This window comes from Macaca thibetana, chromosome 2, assembly GCF_024542745.1.
Source record: "Macaca thibetana thibetana isolate TM-01 chromosome 2, ASM2454274v1, whole genome shotgun sequence".
In the NCBI taxonomy this organism is placed as follows: Eukaryota; Metazoa; Chordata; class Mammalia; order Primates; family Cercopithecidae; genus Macaca; species Macaca thibetana.
Genome location: NC_065579.1, coordinates 94,925,257 through 94,950,007, shown reverse-complemented (window position 1 = coordinate 94,950,007; position 24,751 = coordinate 94,925,257). Strand labels below are relative to the sequence as shown.

The 24,751-nt window shown below is 45.4% G+C and overlaps 1 long non-coding RNA gene across 1 annotated transcript in view; it reads right to left on the bottom strand.

Moving 5' to 3' along the window:
• LOC126948553 (uncharacterized) overlaps window positions 1-24,751 on the bottom strand; it is a 96,102-nt gene that overhangs the window by 52,914 nt on the left and 18,437 nt on the right. The window contains exon 2 of the long non-coding RNA XR_007723485.1: window positions 15,135-15,218. This is a non-coding gene — a long non-coding RNA (uncharacterized LOC126948553). The remainder of the gene's footprint in view (window positions 1-15,134; window positions 15,219-24,751) is intronic.

The window sequence follows — 24,751 nt, the reverse complement described above, 5'->3', positions numbered from 1 at the left end:
GCTGGAAGGTAGCTTTCAGATCATTCCAAGGAAGGATTTTCTGGCATGTAAGGCTGTCTTATAATGAAGTGCTTCCTTTGGAAAGTAGAGCTTGGCCATACACATTGCTCAAGCTGGTGGCTCAGCAGGTATCTTAATCTATTTTGCATCACTATAAAAGAATACCCAAGGCTGCATAATTTATAAAGAAAAGAAGTTTATTTGGCTCAGAGTTCTGCAGGCTGTTACAGGCATGGCACCAACATTTGCTTGGCTTCTGGTGAGGACCTCAGGAACATTACAATCATGGTGGAAGGTGAAGGGGGAGCCAGCGAACCACGTAGCAAGACAGAGGGAGAGTGGGGAGGTGTCGCACCCTTTGTAAACAACTAGATTTTTCAAGAACTCACTCATTACCACAAGGAGGGCACCAAGAAATTCATGAGGGATCTGCCCCCATGACCCAGACACTTCCCACTAGGCCCCACTTCCAACATTGGGGATCATATTTCAACATGACATTTGGAGGGGACAAACATCCAAATCAAACTATATCATTCTTCCCCTGGGGCCCAAAATCTTATATTCTTCTCACTTTGCAAAATACAATCATCCCTTCTCAATAGTTTTCCAAAGACTTTAACTTTTTCCAGCATCAAATGCTGGATGTCTAAGGTCCAAAGTCTCATCTCAGAATCAAGGTAAGTTCCTTCTACCTATGAGCTTGTACAGTAAAAAACAAGCTATTTACTTTCAAGATACAATGGTGGGACAGAAATCGGGTAAATATCCCCATTTTGAATGGGAGAAGTTGGCCAAATAAAAGGGGCAATAAGCCCCATACAAGTCCAAAACTCAGCAGGGCAGAAACTAAACCTTAAAGCTCCAAAATAATCTCCCTTGACTCCATGTCCTGCATCTGGGGCACACTGGTGCAAAAGGCAAGCTCCCAAAGTTTTGGGCAGCCCTGCCTCTGTAGCTGCAGGGTGCAGAGACTGTGGTTGCTCTCACAGGTTGGAGTTGAGTGCCTGTGGCTTTTCTAGGATCAGAATAAAAGCTGCTGGTGGCTCTACCATTTTTGAGTCTGCAGGACAATGGCTCCCTTCCCACAGCTCCACTAGGCAGTGCCCTGGTGAGGATTCTGTGTGGGGGCTCCAACCCTACTGTAGGCTTCTTCCTGGGCAGCCAGGCTTTCTCATACATACTCTGGAATTTACATAAAAACTGCCAACCCTACTTCATTCTTGTATTCTGTGCACCTATAGGCTTACCACCACATGGAATCCACCAAGGATTACTCTCCAAAGTGGCAGCCTCAGCTGTGCCTAAGGCCCTTTGAACTGCAGCTGGAGCAGCAGAGATAGGGAGGGAAGCCTCCTAAAGTGGCTCAGGGCAACGGCACCTAGGGCCTGGCCCTTGGAAGCCATTCAGTCCACCTAAGCCTCTGGGTCTATGATGGGAAGGGCTGCCTCCAAGATTTCTGAAATGCCTTTGAGGCCTTTTCCTCACTGTCTTGGATATTAGCACTTGGCTCCCTTTTAGTTACACTGATCTCTCCAGCAAGTGGTTGCTCCACAGACTGCTTGAATTCCTCTCCTGAAAATGTTTTTTCCTTCTCTATCACATGGCCAGTCTGCAAATTTTCCAAATTTTTATATTCTCCTTCTCTTTTAACTTTAATTTCAACTTTAACTCATTTATTTGCTCCTGTATCTGCTTGTAGGCCATTAGAAGCAGCCAGATCACATCTTGAATCCTTTGCCATTTAGCAATTTCTTCCACCTGATACCCTAGGTCAGGGGTCCCCACCCACAGGCCACAAACCAGTACCAGTCCATGGCCTGTTAGGAACTGAAGGGCAGGAAAGCTGGAGTTTTCATCTGTTATTGGTTGATGGCTGCTCTTGGGGGTCCCTAACACTTCTTTCTTGTTCCCACATGGACTGATCAAAGTCCTCAGGCAAAGAGTTGCAGGTATTGTTCATGTGATTAAGTTGCATTATATGCCATGGTTGACTCTAAGAAAGGAAGATTATTCAAGTGGGCCTGACCTAATCTCATGAATCCTTTAAATCTGGGTCTTGAGATTAGAGACAGGGGATATAAGAGACCCAATATATTAATATAAGAGGGAATCATTGCAAGGGACAGTCTCTACTGCCTACCTGAAGATGAAGGGGTCATATGGCATGCAGTGGGCAGCTGGCCTCTAGGAGCTGAGAACAAGTCCTGGTCAACAGCTAGCAAGAAGATGGAGACCTCAGTCCTGTAACTGAGGAACTAGACTCTGCCAATGAGTTCAATGAGAATGAGCTTGGATTTCTGCCCACCCCTCCCCCCGGCCCCAAAACCTCCAGATAAGAAGGACCCCTTAAATGTGGGACCTGAGCAGGGAACTCTGTCAAGATGGGCCAGGAATTTTGACCTACAGAACCATGAGCTAACAAATGGATATTACTAGGTTGGTACAAATTGATGGCGGTTTTTGCCATTAAAAGTAATGGCAAGAACTGCAATCACTTTTTCACCAACCTAAATATTTTAAATCCTTCAGTTTGTGGTAATTTGTTATGCAGCCATAGAAAACTGATACACTGACCCATAAAGCAATTCTAGACCTGTTTGCGCTTGTTCTCACCAATGGTCACCAATGACTATCATGGAGCAGCCATTACCACTATAAGGAGAACCAAGCAGGAAGAAAAGCCTTGGGTATGAGGCAGGATTAGGGGATTGAAACCAAGAGAAAGGGGAGGCACAGTAAGGCTGCACTGGCTAATTGTATGAAACAGCTGCACGAGCAGAGGAACCACTCGGAACCCAAAGCAGTCATGGGAAACCTTGCAGCAGCCTGGTGGGGTGAGTCAGGAAAGGGGGCTTCTTTCTTAAGAGCAGGAACTATGCTTGAGATCACTGTTTGAAGGAAGAGACGTGAATACAGGCCTTTTATGAGAAAATATACAACTGGGATGACTCAAGGAGCTGAAATTTTTGAGATGAGTATAGCAATAAGAAGGTAATAGCTAACCTAAAGGAGAGAAAGATAAAGAAGGGGAGGAGGAGGAGAAGAAGGAGAGGGAAAGAGGGCTATAAGGAAAACAAAAAAGAAAGAAATATCCACAATAAAAATGCCCATACAGGGCCACGCATGGTGTCTCATGCCTGTAATCCCAGCACTTTGGGAGGTCGAGGCAGGTGGATCACAAGGTCAAGAGATCGAGACCATCCTGGCCAACCAACATGTTGAAACCCCATCTCTACTAAAAATACAAAAATTAGCTGGGCGTAGTGGTACATGCCTGTAGTCTCAGCTACTCGGGAGGCTGAGGCAGGAGAGTCGCTTGAACCCAGCAGGCAGAGGTTGCAGTGAGCCGAGGTCGCACCACTGCACTCCAGCCCGGTTCACAGAGTGAGACTCCATCTTAAAAAATAAATAAATAAATAAAAATAAAAGCCTGTATCGAAGTCTTTAAGCAATTTCTATTAATTTGTGTGTTTGGGAAGCAATTCAAAATAACACAAATACCTTTTGTTAAACCCAATTGCTAGTATACAAATTTTTGTCACAGCATACTAAATTAAAACATCTCTTAACACCACAAAAAAAAGTACCTTTCTGCTTTAAATAAATTACCTTTGTAGAGCAGTGGTTATCTTATTCCGTAACAGTCAACAAATCCACCATGTTGGTGAATTAACACATTTTCCCCTTATTAGAATGAAAGATCCCAAAGACGTGAAAGAAGCAGGTATTAAAAAGGTGGTCTCCTTAGAATCTCTCAAATACAAGTTTTCCCCAGTATTAAACAACAAAACGTCACTTAGGTCAGGATTTCTAGAAATAGAACCTGAGACAGGAATTTCAAGGTACACAATTTATTGAAGGAAGCTCTTCAGGAGAAGGGGAACAGGATGGAATGAGAAAGCAGCTAATCAAGCCTGTGGTCTCAGATGGATACCAGCCTCAGTCTTGTCCCAAAAATGGGCTGGGAGCTAGCCTTTTGTAGCCCTATAGAAGTTAGTTACGCTGCCTTTTGGGACTGCGATGCAAAACCTCAGGTTCAGCCAAAGGCAATTCTCTGGAACCACTCACAGGAGCTGGGGGAGGAGTGCGAAAGCAGGTAAAGGAAATCTGAGTGGGGTCTCACTCCAACTGAGAGCAGAGTTTGAATCTTTTCCAAGGAGGTTCCTCAGCCTCAAGATAAATCAGAGGGTAGAGACAAGGGGGTATCCAATTCCATATGCCAGAAGCATACAGGTATCCAGCCCTAGCAAAACACCTGTGACACCAGTTTTAGACCTGATCTTTGATTGTTCCCCCTTCCTGATGGCCACAGTCATCACAGTTCTGGCCCTGACTTTTATGCATTCCTGTTAACTCCCAGTCCTCTCTTTAACCTTGGCTTAGAGTCTCTTGGCCTCCAGTCTCCTCCATGGCAGGCACTATATCCTGGTGAGTCCTCATCTCTGCTGGGATCTGGTTTCAAGAGACTGTAAGAATCTTTAGGCTTAGGAAAGAAATTACAGAACATTCGAACTTGAGGGACCTTCAGAGTCTCACGTAGTCTAACTTGTTATTCACAGCGGGGAAGGACCTTGCTACATGCTGGTTTAGTCTCTTGCCATAGAGTCCAAGAATTTTGTAAGCGCAGACCAGTTCAGATGTCCACTCCTAGTCTAAGTACTTGTTGTCATAGTTTTAAGGTACATGGAGCAGCCTTGTCCAGGCAGGGACTGTGGGTAGAGCGAACATCCTCCTCTGACCCAAAGGCAGCCTATCCATTGTCAAGCCAAGAGCCAATCAAATTTCCTTCTTCAAAGATATGAACTAAGATATATATAGAGAGATTATGGTTAGCAAAAATGGATACTCCCAGCACTCCAAAGAGATTATGGTGTAGAGAGGGACCAGAGGAGGTCACAGCAATATTTACAAGTAGGGTACATTTATAGCTTAAGGGGTATTCATAGAAAAACATTTATAATTATGGAGGCAATCATGAAAAATTTATGCAAGTTTCTGTTTGCTTTTACTTATCCAGATAGCAGAAAACTGGGTTCCTGGGTCCCCAGACGGGCATTTTGGTTAGGTCTTTTAAATATCCTGCTACTTCCAAATGACAATTAACCAGTTTCTCAATTTCAAAAAATCTAGCCTGCCTGTGAATTGAGTGAGGAATGGTGGAATTTGTCTAAGGAACTCAACGGTTTAATGCATTTTGCCATGGAGATTACAGCTATTGCAGCATGGGGACAGGGCTGGCTTGAAAAAAGATGAGCCCTCATTCAGCATTCTGTTCAGGCAGCTGCCCATTATCCAGGGGGTGGATGATCCAGTTTGGGGATTTTTCATGCCTCTGGCTTCTCCTCCCTTCTACTGTCTGCCCTTTGGCCACATTACAGATCAAATTAGCATGTCTTTGAGAGGATAGAAGGGGAAGGGACAGGTAGAATTCAAATTGGTCAATTTTGTAGCTTGTTCGCTGCTCTAATACATGAGATCAAAACCAAAGGCTAACGTGGGGTTTTGGATTATCAGTGGATTATATTTAATCTATACCAGACCTCCCCTCCATTACTAGAGAAATTGAAGTCTGATGGGGACTCTCTGTATTTCATATGGATGCCAGAGCTCAGCACATAGAGGCTTGTCCAGAATCTCAAACACATACATGTTAGAAGTTTGGAGCTGTAAGGGGACTTAGAGATGATCCAGCCTTGGAAAATCGAAGCTCGGAAATCTGAAGCAATGTGCTCAAGTCATACCATGAGATGGTTGCCAGTAGTTAGTGAACAACTTGAGAGGAGACCTGAAACCAGTCAATTTTAAAGTGACATAACTGACAGGTTGATATGTGAGATATTAATTAAATGTGCTCCTTCATGACCCCTGGTGGCTTCTTGTTGGGACTCTCCATCAAATGGAAACTAAAATCAGGATCATCCATTGCTGCAGACATCCCCCCAGCACTGAGAGCAGAGACTCCTAACCCTAAAGTTGCTGAAGAACACAGCTCTGAGTTTGAGACTAGACAGACTTGATGCAAAGAGGTAGCAAGAGACAGGTTTTCCCTCTGCCTGAGGAGAGAAGAGTTTAAAGATCAAGAATGAGGAGTGATACATTCCATCATACACACACAGAGGTTGTCATCATCATCATCATCATCATTATCATCATCATCATCAAAGGAAGGAGCAAGAAATGGGAGAGGGCTCCTCATGAGGGTTGGGGACAGCTGAGAGAGAAGAGGAAGGCCTTTGCTTCTCTTCCAGAGGTTTCTGACAGTGGCAATCTCATGGAACTACCTCATTGGAGCCAGCAGAGTGTTAGAGAGCTGCTACAGGAGAGGTACAGGAGGCAGGCATCAGGCTGTCTTCAGCCCCCAAGTGGTGTGGAGGAGACTCTGCAGGTCCCACATAGCCAGCAGAAAGAGTCAGCATGCTCTTGAAAGTTGCCAGATGAGTGAGGTAAATTCAGGAAGACAAACACCAAAAAAGGGTGCAGCTTATATGGTGGTTGGGATAGGCAGAGGAAGGGAAGCATGGCTGATTTGATTCTAAGAGAACTTTTTGGAAACCAGACCACCCACTTGCCACACCCAGAATGTGAATTACATGAGCAACACTCCTCAGCAGACTGCCCACGTCCAGTCCACCCGCACGGAGAAGGTGGTTACCACCCTGCATGCAGACACCCAAAGTAGAAGAGGTCAAGGTGGCTGCTCCCTCCCACACATCCAATCACGAAGACCTCCAGTCCCTCCCACACATCCAGTCACGAAGACCTCCAGTCGCCACCTGCTCCTCAGAGACTAAGTCAGGACAAAACAGGGGGAGAGGCAAGAAATCCCACAGTCATTTTGGGCTAGACTGCGACCAAATTGCAAATTGCAGATCCTAAGTTAACCCTAACAATGACTGGAGTCATTACACAAACTGGATGATGTTTCCTGCCACCCAGTAGAACTGGGGCTTATATTCCATGGGGAGAAAGAAAACGAGTTTCGTCACTGTACTTGGTGTCTGGGGGGCTGCTTTAACTGCGAAATTCCATATCCAAGACAGTCCTTTATGGGGTAGCAGTCCTCTATTTCCTGAAAATCAAGTAAGACAGGCAGAACCCCACACTCAACCTCCAGGGACAAACCGGTAGGAGGAAACGAATATTCAGTAAGCACCTGTTATGTCCCCGCCCTGTAGTAAACACCTTCGCCATCCTTTGCGTCGTTTCTATCTGTAATGTCTCTGCAAAGAGGAAGCGCTCATCTTTGTTTTAGGGAAATGCAGCTAGGACCTAAGAGCTACATTTACATCGGTCTCAGTGATGCCAAAGCCCTTTCCTCTTCCGCCAAGCTGCCTCGGGGCAGAACTTAGGCTGAGAAACATCCTCAACCCCAGCCTCATTCCTCCCTCCGCACACTCCCGCCCTGAGTGCTTTAAGAGTAGGACAGTCAGCAGCTGAGCACACAAATGCAGCCCTGTCTGGGAACAGGGAGTCCAAGGGGATGCAGCGGTGGCCTTTGGAGGGGTCAGTGACAGCTGTGTAATCGGGGAAGCACCTTGTCCAATTGGAAGCCCACCCTCCCTTTGAACTATGCGCAGTCCCCCCCAGCTGCCTGCCTCATGCTCCCTCCTCCCAGGCTCTGGGTTGAGTTTTTTCCTTGGCAAATCACACCATTCCGTTGGGAGGGCGGCTTGCTGAGTTTGGCAGTGTTGACACAGCAGTCTCTGGACACGTTCCGGGAAAGCAGGCTACAGCATGTGAGATGAATTTTCTCCTGAACTGTGTGGTTTCCAATGTGTTAGAAAAACAAACTTGGAGAAGTCTGTTTGGCGTGTGTGCATGTGTAGACCCCACTTCCGGAGTCGAAAATGCTGTTGGCCTTCGCCCTTGTTACTTAAAAAAAAGAAAAAGAAAAAGAAAAAAGAAAAAAAAGTCCGTCCTCCCAGCGTCTGGTTCCCTGAAACCTGAGGCAGCGTGGACAATGGGAGCTCTTTCAAGTCGCAGCCCCAGGGGCCACGTGACTGCGCCTTTGTCCCGGGAGTGGAGGCAAGTGGAAGCTGCCTGGGTGTCTGGACATTGGAGCCCTTTCAGTGTTGCTGAGCTGCTGGGCCTCACCTCTCCACCGCCTGCCTCCAGGCCCTTGGCTACCCCTCTTCCTCCCAAACATCCAGTTCCTGTTCCCAAAATAACTGCCCACAGGAAACTGCCTCGAGGTGGAGCCTCTGCAGTGGGTGAATTCTTAGCGCCTCTGCAGGGATCTCGGGACCTGGTAGGGCCAGTGAAGAGAGCAGACTGCCTATCATTGCTACAGTTCACAAGCTGTGATGCCAGGAGGGCCGGCAACACCCACTCTTCATGCTCCTCCCATCCCATAACTTCTGTTTTTCCCATAAAAGCACGGCCAGGTAGCAGCCAAGTCTGACTCCTTTCACTGCTTTTCCATCCTTCAGGAAAGGTGTTCAAGTACTTTTGACCTTCTGATGCACTGGCCAGTAATGCCTTCTTTCTCCACAGGGCCTGTGGCTACCTGGCCACAGGGCAGTGAAAGCACTCCGGCTGGAAACTACTGCTCCCTCACCTCCCATCTTCCCATGAAACAAGCCAAAGAAGCCCCCTTTGTTGCAGAAGAGAGAGGTCCCCGCTCCTCCTTGCCAGGGAGAGAGGAGGCAGAGCTGACTCTGGAATCAGAGTCCTGGAGGGGAGTCATCCTCGGCACTCTAAGTGATAGGATGCGCACGAGGGGGTCGCTCATCTAGATTTCATCAGTGTAGTTAAAGTAGGTGTTATCCAATTCTCTAAGCCAGTGATTCTCAACCCCAGCAGCAGCACACCGGGATCACTGGGGACCTTTCACTACTTCTTTACCCAAGCAACCTCCAAACCGAGAAAATAAGAACCTCCAGGGGGTAGTACCAGGCACTTGTATTTTAAAAAACCCCCTAGATGGTTCCAGCATGCAGCCAAGTTTGAGAACCACTGGCTTAACAGTCCTTCTCAAACTCATATATATGTGAACCACCTGGGATCTTGTTAAAAAAATAAGTTCTGATTCAGCCTGAGATTCTGGAGGCCTAACAAGGAGTGCTGACTCCGCTGGTCTATAGACCACACTTCAAGTAGCCAAGCCTAAGAGTCTGTAATGATACCCTGTACCTCTCCCTGGTTGAATGGGCAGAAACAACAAGGAGATAGGATGGGAGGGTCTATAGAGGACTTGTGGACTTCTAGGTCTTGAAGGGATTGCTGAGATAGAAGTCACATCCATGCATTTGGGAAATCTCTTCAATGGTGGTCAGTGGGATTGTGTCTGAATTCAGGATAGAGTAAAATATAAACTTCACCCTTCAAAGCTTGGATGAGAGAAATGACATGGGAGGAAATCACCTCCTGTCTTCCAGCTCTTGGCCTGACGCTAAGGATAGTGACGGTCTTACGCTGACACACAGAGTGACATAAAGCCCTATTTGGGATTGTCAAAAACCATGTGGCCTGAAGAGGGCCATGGGATCTCAGGGAGCTCAGGCAATGAGGGGGACGAGGCAAATGTGGTTCCTCCTCTCAGGGTGTCTCGGTGTTTCACATACAGCTGACGTGCTCTGCCTACAACAGGGAAATCCTTTTTGTTGCCTATTTCCTTTCTGATTCAGAGCTAGTCAGTGCCTTCAAAAATACAAATAACATCAGAGCCTCATAACAGGTTTCTCAGAGTTACACAGCCACAACATCCAGAGCCTTTGAGCCACAGTAACAGACCCTCTGGTCTAAAGGACCAAAGCAATAAGGCACTGACACAGGTGGGATTTGAGACTCATAGTTCTCCCCAAGCCTCATTTTCTCATTGGTAAGATGGGCGTAACAAAAGTATATACCTTTTCAGATTATATGAAAATTAAATAGTGTGTGTAAAGCACATTGCACAACAGTTGGTAAATAGTAAATGCTCAATAAATGCTAGCTGCTATAATTATTATTATTAAAAGAATATTCATCTCATAGAATGTGAAAGCTAGCATAATGCTTAGCACATAGAAGATGTGCAATAAACACTTGCAAAATCTAAGCCAAAGATAAGTTTTTCTTTTATGCTCCCTTTTGCTTTCTTAGGGTATCTATCAGCCTTTAGTTGGTTTCCATCTTCCTGCCCCTTCTTTAATCATCCTGCAAATGCAGAGAAGGTTTAGAATGCAAATTCTCCCTGGAAGAAGTGTGACAACTGCCTGCTTTACAGAAAAGAGCTCTTCCTGGTGGGGGCGGGGGGAGGAGGAAAGGATAGGACTTGGGAAAGGAGCTCTTATTTACAGAGACCCTGTAAGTGAAGAGCGCAATACCAGGTGCTTTATAGACATTACCTCAGTCAATGCCAGAGTCCTTTCCTCCTTACATACAAAGGAAGGGGCAGCATCTTCTTAAGCGGAAATACCTCCCTTTGCATGGTAACACTCTGCACACATCCATGCTCTCAGAGTATGGTTTGAGGAATCATTTCTTCATCACTGAAAGTTTCTGCCTTTGTTGGAAAACACATCTTTCCCTCTTAAGTCTTGGAGGATTAAGTCTCGAGGAGTAAGTCCAGTAGGCTCAGAGTGTCTCTCTGAATTTAAATACAAAGGAAGACGTCTATGGAAAGGTTGGAGCTAGGCAGGAGCCATGGCTCTGGAATGTGACAGCACAGGGCACAAGGAATTGCAGTGTTCCCTCTTGGAGTTCTCCTTCCTGATAACCGTGTGTAGGAGGGATCTGCTTTCTGCCAAGCGTGGTCTCTGCATGTCTGGAGACATTTGGGGATGGGAAGTAGTGGGGCAGGCCTTCTGAAGACCACAGAACCACATGGGAGGAAAGCATCTGTGATGGCTCATTTTATCTCAATCTGACTTGGTTAAGGAATGCCCAGATAGCTGGAAGAACATCACTTTGGGGTTTGCCTGTGAGTGTTTTAGGAAGAAATGAGCATTTTTATCAGTAGACTGAGTAAAGAAGATTCCCCTCACCAATGTGCCATCATCCAGTCCATCGAGGGCCCTGCTAGGACAGAAAGGCAGAGGAAGTCTGAATTTGCTCTTCGCTTAGGCTGAGACTTCCATCTTCTCCTTCCCTCAGACATCAGTGCCCTAGTTTTTGAGTCTTCTCACTCAGATTGGGATGTATGCCACTGGCTCTCTTGGTTCTCAGGCCTTTGAGTCTGGACTGGACCTATGTGACCTGGGCTTCTAGTTTGCAAATAGCAGATTGTGGAACTCCTCAGCCTTCATAATGGCATGAGACAATCCTTCCTAATATGTCTTTTTCTGTGTATCTAGATATAGTCTATTGGTCTATTGGTCCTAGTTCTCTAGAGAACCCTGACTACTACTCCATCTGCATGGTGGGTAATGCTTGGCCTTGATTATTAGAAGCAGAATGATGTGGAGTGATTATTAGAAGCAGAGTGAAGTACAGTGTAGTGGCTGACCCTGGGTCTGGCCCCACCCAGCCCCATGGATTCATGTGATCGCTGGAAGAAAGAGTGCTATGTGGGAAAATGGAAAGGGCTGTCGAATGAAGAGTGACGAAGTGCTGGAGCACGAGCAGCCCAGCTCTGGCTGTCCTTGGTCTCCATGTGAGGCAGAGTGGAGAGGTGCCTTCATCTTCTCCATGTTGCCATAGGCCATTATGCATTTTGTCATATGGAAGGCTCTAGCACTTTCTCTGGCTAGGGTGGCAGCTATCAGCGTGGGGCAGAAGCAAAACCTGGAAGAGGTGGCCATGCCCAGCAAGCATGGCAGTGCACAGGACAGGCTGCAGTGCCCAGTAGGAGGGAAGGAAGAAGGTGCCCACTATGCAGAGAAGGACCCACTGGAAATGAGAGTGGTGACCAGGAAAACCGCAGTGACCAGTGAGAGGAAAGAAGAGCAGTGCCCTGCAGAGGCCCAGCCTGGACCATAAGCCAGAGAAAGAGACAAAGGAGCCTGGGGGAACGTTGTGTGGCAGCTGAATGGACTTGGGCTCGAGCTCCCAAAAGACACCAATAAATATAATATGGGGAGGCTTTGACAGGAGCTGAACTCCTGTCATGGCTGGTGGTAGGTGGAGTGATTTCTGCTGAAGTCTCATTTTTAACCCTGGGGTTCCTGGAATGCCGAAATATTTGTCACTACCCTAATATCATTGGGATGAAGCCTCTTTTCTGTACATGGCTGTGAGCACAGCACTCACGCCTTCATCCTCCCCACCCCCTCCCTCCCTCTCTCCTTTATCTCTTTGGATTTTTGTCTGCCTCTGTCACCATCCCTCCATCTCCGTTGTCTGTCCCTCTCATCCCTGCCTCTATCCCGTTCACCCTATTTCCCATTCCCTACACTATTGCCTGACTCATGGTAGGCATTTAACAATTTTTTAAACTTCATATTATGGAAAATTTCAAACATACACAAAAGTTATGGAATAATATAAGGAACCACCATGTTCCCATCACCGAGTTTTAATAATCTTTCATTGACATCCTCACCCACCCCTCCCTGCATGTTATTTTGAACCAGGCTCAGGCATTGTATCATTTTACCCCTAAACATTTCAGAAAGTGTCTCTAAAAGATAATGGCTCGATTAAAACATAACAATACCATTAACACACTCAATAGTTAGGAATAATTTCTTGCTATTATCAAACACTGAATCAGTGCTTCAGATTTATTCAACTGACTCCACTTTTTTTTTTTTTTTTTACAGTTTGTTCATTCAGATGAGCATCTAAATAAGATTCATACATTGTGTTGTGTTAATAAGTCTTGTTAGGCTATCGTCACCAAATATTTTTTGGCTGACCACATCTCTTTCTGTTTCTCTGTGTCTTTCTATTTTTCTGTCTTCCCTTCCAGAAACATCTTGGTTTCTGCAGGCTTGGTTTCTGTCTGTCTAGGTCTGTTTCGGTGTAACTTTATCTCTCTGTGAATATTTTTTCTGTCTGTCTGTGCCTTTATCTGTATCTTACTCTCCTCTCTCTCTCTCTTTTTCTCTCTCCCTCCTTCCCAAGTCCTGTCTGTCTTTGGGTCTCACATGCGCGCGCACACACACACATATACATGCACAGCCAGGATATCCTGTAAGGGAGTCCTGCACACACCTGTGGCTGAAAGTGTATGAACTTGGAGCTGAAGAAATAAACAAGGTCCCTAGCTTAAACATGAGTGCAGCTTTATCGAAGCGTCTTCTGCTTTTTGTGCTATATCCCTTCCACTGGCTTTCTTAAGACTCTCTTGTTATTTAGTCCTCCTTCAATAACCTGCACATAAGAGACAGGACCAAAACAAATTAACAAATATGATGGCTGAATGTCCTGCACAGATGTCCATGGTGTTTGTTACTTTATCTGTTGTTCCAAGTAAAATTCCTGAAGGATCACAGCTTGGTGAATTCTTAAAACACTGTCTGTAAAGAAAGCTGCTGAAATAGAATGCTTGTCAACTAAGTGCTACTTCACATCAATCACAGGGATGGCTCTGAGTTTTGAAAGAAATCTTTTACAAAGTCTTAAATTATTTGTTAGAGCTGGAGGCAACAAACCCAGTGTTTTTCCATTCTTTTCTGTAGTGGAATTCTTTTTTGAATAAAGTCTTACATAAAACTCAAATATATAAAATGCATAAAAACAGAACTTGGTAAGTGTGGGTTGGTGGGTGGAGGGTGAATTGCTATGGAAAATAACTTAAACAAAGCAAAATAACAAAAACCGACCTGACCAAACTTATTTTGCAAGGAAGTGTGCATTAGTATAGAACCAACAGCAGAATTCAGCACCTCCTACCTTACTCCTTGCAGGCAAGTTCAGAATTTCACGGAGACCTTGAGTCTAGGGCTTTTAATATTTTTCAGGTAACCATTTTGGAAAATGAACTGAGCCAAATAGTCATTTTGGAGGTTTCAAGTCCTCAAAACCTTGAGCCATGGCCCCTTTGTTTCCTAGGGCAGAATCTGTTGATTGACTCCTTGGCAAATGACTATTAGCAGAACAACTTTAGAGTCTGATTATCAAGGTCAGAATTGCAGGATGTGAGTCTGCCTCTTAGGAGAGTTGCCTGTGCTTGTGGGAAGGTGAGTCCTGTATGTTTGGATAACAGAGCTGGAGAGTCAAAGATGAGAATAGTGACACTCCTTGATTAGGGACAGTTGCCATGAACCCACTTTGAAATGGAAATTCCAAGTGATGGGAAGAAACATGCTGGATGAGAGGCAGCTTGGATGCCTGGTCTGCAGCTACACACCTAGGACCCTAGAGAACCCACAGATGAAGCTGTAAACCTGGAAGAGACTCAAAGCGCTTGCTGTCTGCATACGTGCATCTCCAGGGGTGCTGCCAATGAGAGCTGCTGAGGAGGCAGAAGTCTCTGGTTCATACTGAAGGTTGACTGTAAGTAAACTCAGGGAGAATGACTGCATACAGCTGCGAGACTTGAGAAAACTCACTCAGCTCAATATTGGATTGAGTTTTGGGGACCAGTGAGGTATACTAGAAAACACATGAGCTTCAAGGCTAGAAAGACTGAGTGTGTATCCCAACACCATCACTTTCTTTTATTATTATTATTATTATTATTATTATACTTTAAGTTCTAGGGTACATGTGCATAACATGCAGGTTTGTTACATATGTATACTTGTGCCATGTTGGTGTGCTGCACCCATCAACTCGTCAGCACCCATCAACTCGTCATTTACATCAGGTATAACTCCTAATGCAATCCCTCTCCCCTCCCCCGTCCCCATGATAGGCCCCGGTGTGTGATGTTCCCCTTCCCGAGTCCAGGTGATCTCATTGTTCAGTTCCCACCTATGAGTGAGAACATGCGGTGTTTGGTTTTCTGTTCTTGCGATAGTTTGCTGAGAATGATGGTTTCCAGCTGCATCCATGTCCCTACAAAGGACACAAACTCATCCTTTTTTATGGCTGCATAGTATTCCATGAACACCATCACTTTCTACTTGAGTGACATTGGGACTATTACTTAACCTGCTAAGCCTTGGTTGCCTCGTCTGTAAGTAAGGATGATGCCACTTACCTAGTTCACAGCATATTTGCACAGTTGACTCTCAGCAGCCTTGCAAAACTGGTCTTGCAATGCCTGCTAGTCAGTGAAGAAACTAAGATCCAAAAGGAGTCCCCTTCTCAATCTCACTTACCTGGTGAGTGTCCCAGGTGAGCAGATCTTTGCTTCGCTCCTGGTCCACGATTTATCCACCACCCCATGCTGCCTCTTGTCTAATCTTCAGTTGGACAAATAAAAACACAGAGGCCAAGAACTGCATTAAAGAACAGCCAAGATTCAAATTTATAGAGAAAGAAAATATATTGGTAGTTGCCTTGGGCTGGGGTGGAAATGGAGATTAATTGTAAGTTGGCACAAGGGATCATATTGAAAACCTCGTAAAATTGATTTATAGTGATTGTTGTACAACTCTATAAATTTACTAAAAATGCATTGAATTATACACCAGAAATGTATAAATTTTATAAGTAAAATATACTTTGCTAAAGTATAGCATACATATATTGCTAAAGCTGTTTTAAAAAGCCAAGATTACAAAATACATATTTTTTTTTTTTTTTTTTGAGACGGAGTCTCGCTCTGTCGCCCAGGGCTGGAGTGCAGCGGCCGGATCTCAGCTCACTGCAAGCTCCGCCTCCCGGGTTTACGCCATTCTCCTGCCTCAGCCTCCCAAGTAGCTGGGACTACAGGTGCCCGCCACCTCGCCCGGCTAGTTTTTTGAAAATACATATTTTCTTAGAAAGAATTGTCTATTTTACCAATCATATTTGGAAGTCATTCATATTAGTTTATTTCTTTTAAAATGTGTGCCCTGTAATTACTGATTTGAAAAAATAGAAGGGTCCAATTTCCTCTACAGTAGTCATTCATTAGCAACACAGTTAATATTGGCTCCATTTTATTCTCCTCATTTGTAAGACTACAGTTTGGCAACCATGAGATTGGTCAATATTAGAAGTACCACTTGTTAACAGCTGGTACAGGAGGTGGCACATTGTGGGCTCTCACTAGTAGCAGGGTTAGAGATCTGGAAACTCCTATATACCCTAAGATCACAGGATAAGGAATTAGCAGTCTGCATGGCTGTTGTGACAACTAGCAATACTGTATGAAGGCAGGTACCACCCTGTCTGACACTCAGTAAATCAAGGCAATGAGCATTTTTATACCAACCCAGGGCTACTGAGTCACTGGACTTCACTTGTGCTGCAGAAACCCTCACTCCCATGTCCCCATTCTAGCTGGATGAATCCTAGCCTTTTATTTTAATTTAATTTTTTTTTTGAGACATGGTCTTGCTCTGTTGCCTAGGTTGAAGGGCAGTGGCACAGTCTTGGCTCACTGCCTCCTGGGTTCAAGCAATTCTTGTGCCTCAGCCACCTGAGTAGCTGGGATTACAGACAAACACCACCACACCTGGCTAATTTTTGTACTTTTAGTAGACAGGGTTCCACCATGTTGGCCAGGCTAATCTTGAACTCCTGGCCTCATGTGATCCACCCACTTTGGCCTCCCAAAATGCTGGGATTGCAGGTGTGAGCCACTGCACCCGGCCAAATACTAGCCCTTTAGAAGGCTGCATTGTTGTCAGTAACATATGGGAGTGTTCCATCACTAATTTTCGCCAGTGAAGGATGAGAAGGAGAAAATCCAGCAAGGTTGTATTTTGAGAAAGAGCGACACTTGCAGGGTGCAAATATGAAGTTTATAGTTAGTATTTTGTGGTGGCTGATTCCATTTCTTCATTTAATTGTAATTGAAAATGTGACAAAGCAACTCTTCATTGTTGTTGTTGTTGTTGTTTGAGATGGAGTCTCGCGCTGTTGCCCAGGCTGGAGTGCAGTGGCACGATCTCGGCTCACTGCAAGCTCCACCTCCTGGGTACACGCCATTCTCCTGCCTCAGCCTCCCGAGTAGCTGGGACTACGGGCGCCCGCCACCACACCTGGCTAAGTTTTTGTATTTTTAGTAGAGATGGGATTTCACCATGTTAGCCAGGATGGTCTCAATCTCCTGACCTCGTGATCCACCTGCCTTGGCCTCCCAAAGTGTTGGTATTACAGGCGTGAGCCACCGCGCCCAGCATTGTTGTTGTTGTTGTTGTTTAAAGGAAGTGATTTTTGTGGTTTGGTGACCCTGGTACATTTTTCAGAGTGGCCTGGCCACGCATTGGTACTGGTTGGTGCCTTTGGTTGGAACAGCCAGTTTCAATGTTGGTATGTGGGCTAGCATATTACTGCAGCTCTGGGAGATAAGAAGTGTGTCTTCAGGGTCTTAGAGGCTAACACTGAGAAGCTGTAAGCTTTTCTTTTTCTTGGCTTTGATAGCAATGACCATTGACCTAACACCAGGAATCCTGTGTCTCCAGTGGAGAGTGAAACCAGGATTAAAGTGGAAAATCTTGGGGGCCCAGGTCACCACATGTACGCTCCAGGGGTTGCATTCCTTATCTGTGAATGGAGCCTGCTGGGCTGACCATGGAGGACCTGAGGGAGGGGGCTGAGAGCTCAGACTGACTGATTGGATGTCTGTGTTCCAAATTCCTGCATCCATGAGTCTGAGACATTCCTGCTCCTCACTGTATTCCATATGGTTGCCCCTCTGCCTTTATGGGGATACTCCTGACATTTATTGTCTCCTCTATGCCAGGCACTGTTTTGAGCTGTTGCACTACTGTTAACTTACTCAGTTCCCACTACAGCCAGCTGAGGTTTATCTGCCTTTCTATCTATTGAGGGTCTCAATGGGGTTGTGCATTAATACATGCAAATATACGTGGTTTGTATTAATACATGCAGATATACGTGTATGTGTGTGAATATATATACATGCATGTATATTGCATGTATATGTATACATGAATATTCCAAATTGCAACAACTCTACCTACTTCATTGCCAGAAATTCTCATAAATTTTTCTCCAAAATACAAAGTTAGTGCTCACTGCTTTGGCTTGCGGAAGGGCTGGATGGCGGTAGCCTTACTTGAAACTGAGCTCAGCAACTTCTGGCTCCCAACATCCTTGCCAGCCTCTGGCTTCAGTTACTTCAGTGTCTGCCAGGCTGCTGGGGGAGAGGAGAACCAGCGATCTGTGGTGCTTTTCAAACCTTCTGGTAAGATCACAGGAATTTGGTTTTTACCAAACCATCCCCTCCCACTGGCACTGAGATCTTACTCCTCAACCCTGCAGTCACTGCTAAGCCGCCTGCTTCTGAAAGCTCAGGTAGAGACCCTTCTTTCTCGTCCTAAGGATTTCACATGGTGAGAAACAGGACACTCATCCCTCTGTATCATCCTCGCTGAGGGGTGCTCCATGGCTGAACATCTGATCCCCTAGTGTCACAGCTCATAGATAGGTTACAACAATTACAGTACACACTGGTGGCCATTTGGTCTGGCATGTGCCCTTGGGGTGGTGGATCTGGGCATATGCTATATCTGGGAGCAGCTGCCTGCTCCAGTGAACCCTCAAGGGAATGCGGTTTACTGAAACAAATGTACTAAGCCCTCAGGGAGGCTGCTGCCCTCTCTTGTAACTACTTTCCTATAATTTGATTTACCTTTGAAACTCGATGTCAAGTGAGTGACCAGCATCCCAGTCCCTTTCTCCCAGAGTTTTCATGGCCTCTGGGAAAATTCTTGCAGCAGAAATGTATTAGGAAAGGAGATCTGCCGTCCTTCAGGAGGCATCATTTAGTCCCTAAATACTGAGTGTACTAGAAAAGAAGACTGAACTCCACTCACCCACATCTTTTGATTCTTAGGCCTTCAGTCACCAAAATTTAGGCTCTCAGTTAGAAAACTTTAGCTCAATGAGGTTAAATTACTGGCCCAAGATGGTATGACCTATCAAGGGCTTTGCATCAACCTACATTGCTTCTAGGACCAGCTGTGGCTATAAAGAAAAAGAAACCTCAGATGTGTTTGGAGCCCTTGGTACTATTCAGGTTGCTGCAGAAACAGGGGAACAAGGATTTGAGGGCAAGTTGTTTATTCGGGAAATGATCTCAGAAATCACCAGTCAAAAACTAGGAAAGTAAGAGAAGCAGACAGAACAAGCAGGGTACATTAATAAGCAGGTTATCACAGAGCAAACAGGGCTTTGAGGAAGCGCTGGAGACTGTAAAGGGTTGATCCTCAAACTCATGCGTGCATCAAAATCACCTGGAAGGGATATTGAAACTGACTGCTGGGCCCCACCCTCAGAGTTTCTGATGAGTAGGTCTGAAGTGAGTGGGCCCTGCAAATCTGCATTTCTTTCAGGTTCTCGGGTGATGCTGATGCTGCTGGCCCTGGGACCGTACTTTTGAGAGTAACAGTGAAGCACATGCCTCAGAGTGGTCCTGCCTAGAGGTAAAGAGTTGCATATTCATCTGTCACTTCTCATCTGTCATTGACTGAAGGCTGCTCCTGGGATGTTTAACTCCTTGGTGCCTTGCCTACTCACCACGCATAGCCCTGCAGCCAGAGGTAGCACTCAGGCTGAGTAACAGGCACCGCTGTAAGGAGCCACCGGGTGTCAGAGAACAGAGAGTGTGGGGGCCACACCACCTGAAGGAACAGTGTATCTCTGTGGCCCCAAATCATAATACCCTAGTTAGGGAGGCAGAAAGAACCCTAAACCATAGAGACAAAAAAAAAAAAAAAAAAAAAGCACTAGTGTTCCAGCTGCTCTTGTACTCATGGTTGTGTGACCTCAAGCAAATCTCTTACCCACTCTAGGACCCCAGCTAGAAGATTTCCAAGGTCATATCTGTCTTGAAAATCTCAACTTTCTGTCCACAAAAGCCTTGCAGCCTGACAGCTAAATCCAAGTTATCATATTCAGCCACAGCCTGTGAAAACGTTCAGCCCTAGCCAGAGCTCTGAGAAAGCAGAGGTTTGAGAAAGCACCAATGTTCACATTTGTTGCCCCTGCCCACTCTTTCCCTGCAAGGTGCTACTTTGCTCAGGCAAGTGTTGCCTCCAGAGTGCCAAGCAGTGTGCTCCACTGCCCTCAGGCTCGCTAGGGTAGACATCCTGGGTGGGGCTCTCAGCCCGCTGGCCCCCAGCACCAGGCTCACTGCCTTCCTCTGAGTCCTTGGCAGGTGTATCAAACATTAATGAGCCACGTAGTCTCAATCAAGGAGGGCTATAAAACTATGCATTTTATTTTAATGAGTTATGCAGTTAAAACAATAAGCTGCTTAAGCTCTTCATTTGGGGTAGGATGATGCATTAGGGCAGACTTAATTGTTCTCCTACCTCCCACCTTTCCCTGAACAGCCTAGCAATGACCACTGACTGCTTGTTGAGCACCACTGGTTGAGCTTTCTTGGCACCTGGTCATAAAAATCAAACCTGGGCTTTCCCAGGGTACTGGAAAGGGCAGCTGATGTAGAGGAAATACATGAGGCTTACATGCAGATAAACTAATGTAGTGGGCATCTATGGGTTTATCTTCCAAGTAGCCAGAAGCCCTTTTGTCAGAAACAGTTCCCAAATTTTCCTTGGAAATCTCACGTCTCCCCCTTCTTAATCCCAAAGGTTTGAGACAGTGAGGCCCACCTGATCCCAGCCAAATCAGCATATTTCATAACTCCAGTCCAATGACTAACTCAGAGATGAGCACATGACCCAAGTCATCCAATCAGAGTTTATCCTGGGACTTCTGCTGAGTCAACCAGGAAAGAGACACTTTGTTTATGCTAAACCTGGAGCTGTGAGGATGAGCATGTGAAGTTTCCAGGGGTCACCATGAGAGACAGCCTGCCTGAGAATGAAGGCAATCTGAAAGGCAGCGGAGCCAAGGCGGGGGGAGAGGCAGCTTCTTAGGGACATTTTTCAAGTGCCTTGATCCAATCGTCCCCGATAGCGGTGCCTACCCTTAGACTTTTCAGGCACGTAAGCCACAAATAACCTTGTTTCCTCAAGACATTCTGTGTCTTGTATCTGGAAGAATTGGGTCTAGCATATTTGTGTTCACATGATACCCTGCTCTTGCCACAGCTAGCTGTGTAACCTTAGGTAAAATCCTGACCCCCACCCCTCAAGACCTCCACTCCTGCTGTGCCTCTCAGGTGCCTCTTCCGGTGGGGACATTCCACAATTTGAGTCCCAGTGCTATGTCACCATTCAGAGAAATGGCAGAAAATCCCAGGATTAAGGTTCTGCATCTGTTAATTCTCTTGGTGCAGTCCTTATCTCTGGAAGGGCCACACCGTCACCATGCTTGACTCACTCGTAACAACCTCTTCCATTTTTAAGATTTCCCTTACAACTCTGAGTATAAAATCTCATACTGCCATAAATACCTTTTATTGCTTAACTTGTCTTCAAATCATGGCATGAAGAGCCATCAGAGGAGCAGGAATTCATTATTTCAATGAATAACTGGAAGGCCCAGACCTTCACTGAACATCACTGTAAGAGAAGGGCAGAGGACTTGGAGTTTTTCCATGCCCATCCCCCAATGTGGTCCACCATCTCTCCTGCTCCCTCAAGTAGCAATATCCTCTCCTCTTTCAAGATTCACTCACATATAGCACCTTTCTGAATCCAATCCATGTTCTCCTGGGCAGGACCGGATGTCTTCTTTGTTGGAGGTCCTCTTTCTCTGTCTCAGAAATCCAGAGAGTGAGTAGGGAGTCCAAGGTCATGAGTCCAGCCCTTCAAGGTCATCCTGTGACCTAACCTGCCATCTTTGTGTTTCCCTTGTCCCAAAGTAGACCTGGCCACCTTGGTAGACCTGGCTGTATGTGTGTGGGTGTGTACAAGCACATACACATATGTGTGGTTCTTTTTAAGAGACCTGAGCACAGTGCCTGAAGACCTTCCCACACTATCAGAAGGTTAGGAGAAAGGTATAGGTTGGGGTCATGCTTCTCATAAAAGTGCTATCTGTTTATAAGCATGTGATTGGTTGCCACTTGGATGGGAAGTTACTTCGTTCCTCCTGTCCCATGAAAGTGGCTGAAAGTTCCTTGCCTGACACCTGACCTGCTGCCAAGCTCTCTTGGGTCTCCCAAGTTTTGTGATGATAGGTCCATGTGCCAGGTCACCCTTGTTAATTCCCTAACATTTCAAACAGGAATGCACCCCAGGTCATACTTCCTTTCAAAACATGTGTCACCCTAATCATATGGAACACTGGTGGACACCAGGTTTGATCACATTTTTATATCCAAGCTCTGATTTTAAATCCGAACTAAGGAGTCACTAATGTATGGAAACTTGAGGACCCTCAATATCACTTTTTCCCTTCTTTGTAACTTGACCTTTAGTCTCTTCCACTTTTTTTTTCCTCTAAACCTTGAAAGATCTTCTAAGTTCATGTTAACTTAATTTAACATGTTTAATAACTATATGCTGCTTTTCTCTTTTGTGGGGGAAGAAAGCTTCTGAGTGTTCCAAGCTCATTGTCCTATGTTTAGGGTCTTCTCCACCACTTTATTTCTCACAATAGAAGCCAATAAGCCGTGCAGGTAGGGCACAAGCAGGTGGTCAGGGCTTGGTCACTCACTCACACCCACAATCTGTAGACTTTCAGTTGGAAGTTGGCCACCCAAAGAAGCAGAAACAGAGGAAAATTTCTTTTGATGATGGTGGGGGTGGTGTGAACGCAGAATTCAGAAGCCAGTGGCCCATTCACAGTAGCAGGGGCATTCCCCATTACACACCTATTTCTGTGGCACAATAGTGACTGTGGTTCTCTCAGTGAAGCCACCATCTATCCACATACAACGCCAAGCCTGAGTCTCTAGAGCTCTCAGGGATCCTGTCAGCTACCCAATATTCTTTCAGTGAATTTCTTTTCCTGGTCATATCACTCAGAGTCTATTTCTGTCATATGCAACAAAGAGCCCCAGTCGTGAACCTGCTACTGCTTTCTCTTCCTGCCTCCCTCAACAAAAAACCCCTTCTGTCCATTGTTGGCACAGCCCTTCATGATCTGGTCCATCTCCCCTGAGGCAGCACATATATCCTCAGCATCCCCTCTGAGGTCCCACCATACCCAGACATATTTCACATCACACCAAATTAGGAGCATTTACCTGTCTGTTTTGTTGCCAGAAGTATCACCCAAGTCATTGATAGAGAAGGGATGATACCTTCTACCCCATGCCCACCCACAAACTCAACCTGTCCTGCAAGACTTTTCTCTGTGGAACTGAACTAGGGGCAGCTGGGCATTTGTGTCAAGGTTGGTAGAATTATCTGTACTTTATAGCCCAAAGAGAAACAGAAGTGGCTTGGCTTACAGACCTGAGAACTCTGCTCACAGTTTTCAAATGAGTCCAGCTTACTCACAGCCCAACAGTATTCAAGCCAAGAGTCCCAAGAGATCCTCTTATCGTATTTTTGGGCAAAGTGAGACCCACCAGGAAAGTGGTTTATTCTGAGTCACATGTCAAGATAGCAGCTGCTGATTTTAGATCTCTGGAAACCCTCAACTCAGTTAATCAAGCATTTGTCATACCCTATCAACCCACTAAAATCCTTTTCGTCTTCTTCAAGCTCTTCTTTTCCTCCATTAGACAGATCTATCAATTAAGTTCTCTTCTTTCCAGGGACCAAACACATCTCTTTTCATAAAAATAATTTTTTAATTAAAACATCTTTACTGGGGATGATTACATGTGTTTTTCTTTCTTATCAGCCTTTGCATATTCTTTTAGGACCTGATCAAAGCTTCAGCTTTCCAAGGAAGCAGCAAGAATGTATCTTCTAACCCAATATCCTCAAGATTGGGAAGAGTGTCCAGAGTCAGTAAGAGAGGCTTAGCCAGTGCAGAAGCCTGGGTGTTCCACTAACCACTGAGCCTCACCAATCTAGAGACCCAGCAAGCATTTGGTTAATCTGATCCACATAGATGGATGGGTTTGATAATTCAAGCTAAGAACCTCCTGCTCTGGTTCTAGAACTCTCTGAGGACAGTAACTGCTTCTGGTTCTTTAGAGAAATTTCAGGAGAAGCCTGAGGATAAAGAAGGGATGGAATGGAAGGAGTGAATGAAGAGGCAGGCTAAAAGCCCTTGGCTTGTTTTTTTGGCATCTGGAAAGCATGCTACAGCAGTGGTTCTCTGCAAGATAAGAGCTGGGACACAAACGAGAATTTTATGCAGGCAGGGCAGGGACTCCTACATGCCCCTGATGCATAGGCATCCCACCCTCCCAATGAGAACCACCACTCTGTGGTATTGTGACTCCATATCCAAGAGTCAAAATTCTTTATCCTTTTCTTAAACTGTTCATCTCATGAACAGATGAGTCCAGGGTAGAGTGTCCAGGGTTGTGAACCAATTCACTTTCTTAGAACAAGAGTGAAAAGATATCTCCATCCACCCAAATTTGCAGTTGATCTTTCCAATTGATTTGGAGAGTTTCAGTGGGAAACTAAATGCCTGAATTACTGGTTAATGTATTGTTTGTGTTCCACTTGCTCCCACAAAAGACTCAAAAGAACTTACAATAAAAACACACATGGTAGTTTGGGAAGACTGCAATAAAGATAAGAAAGATATTGGGTATTATGTGGACAAAGAGGATCATTGTTTCATTTACTAAGGAAGAGAGTTGCTTTAATCAGGAGCTTTGAGCTTCCTGAGATGGGGGTAAAAGTGAAACCTCGTGGGTCCTTTAGAACCTTATTGATCAAAAAATGTTTTATCAAGGGAGATAAGCTTTAAAAGATCAATAAATGTAGACACAACTGATTCTTTTAAATGTTGGCATATTCTATAGTACGGATGACTCATAATTTATTCAGTC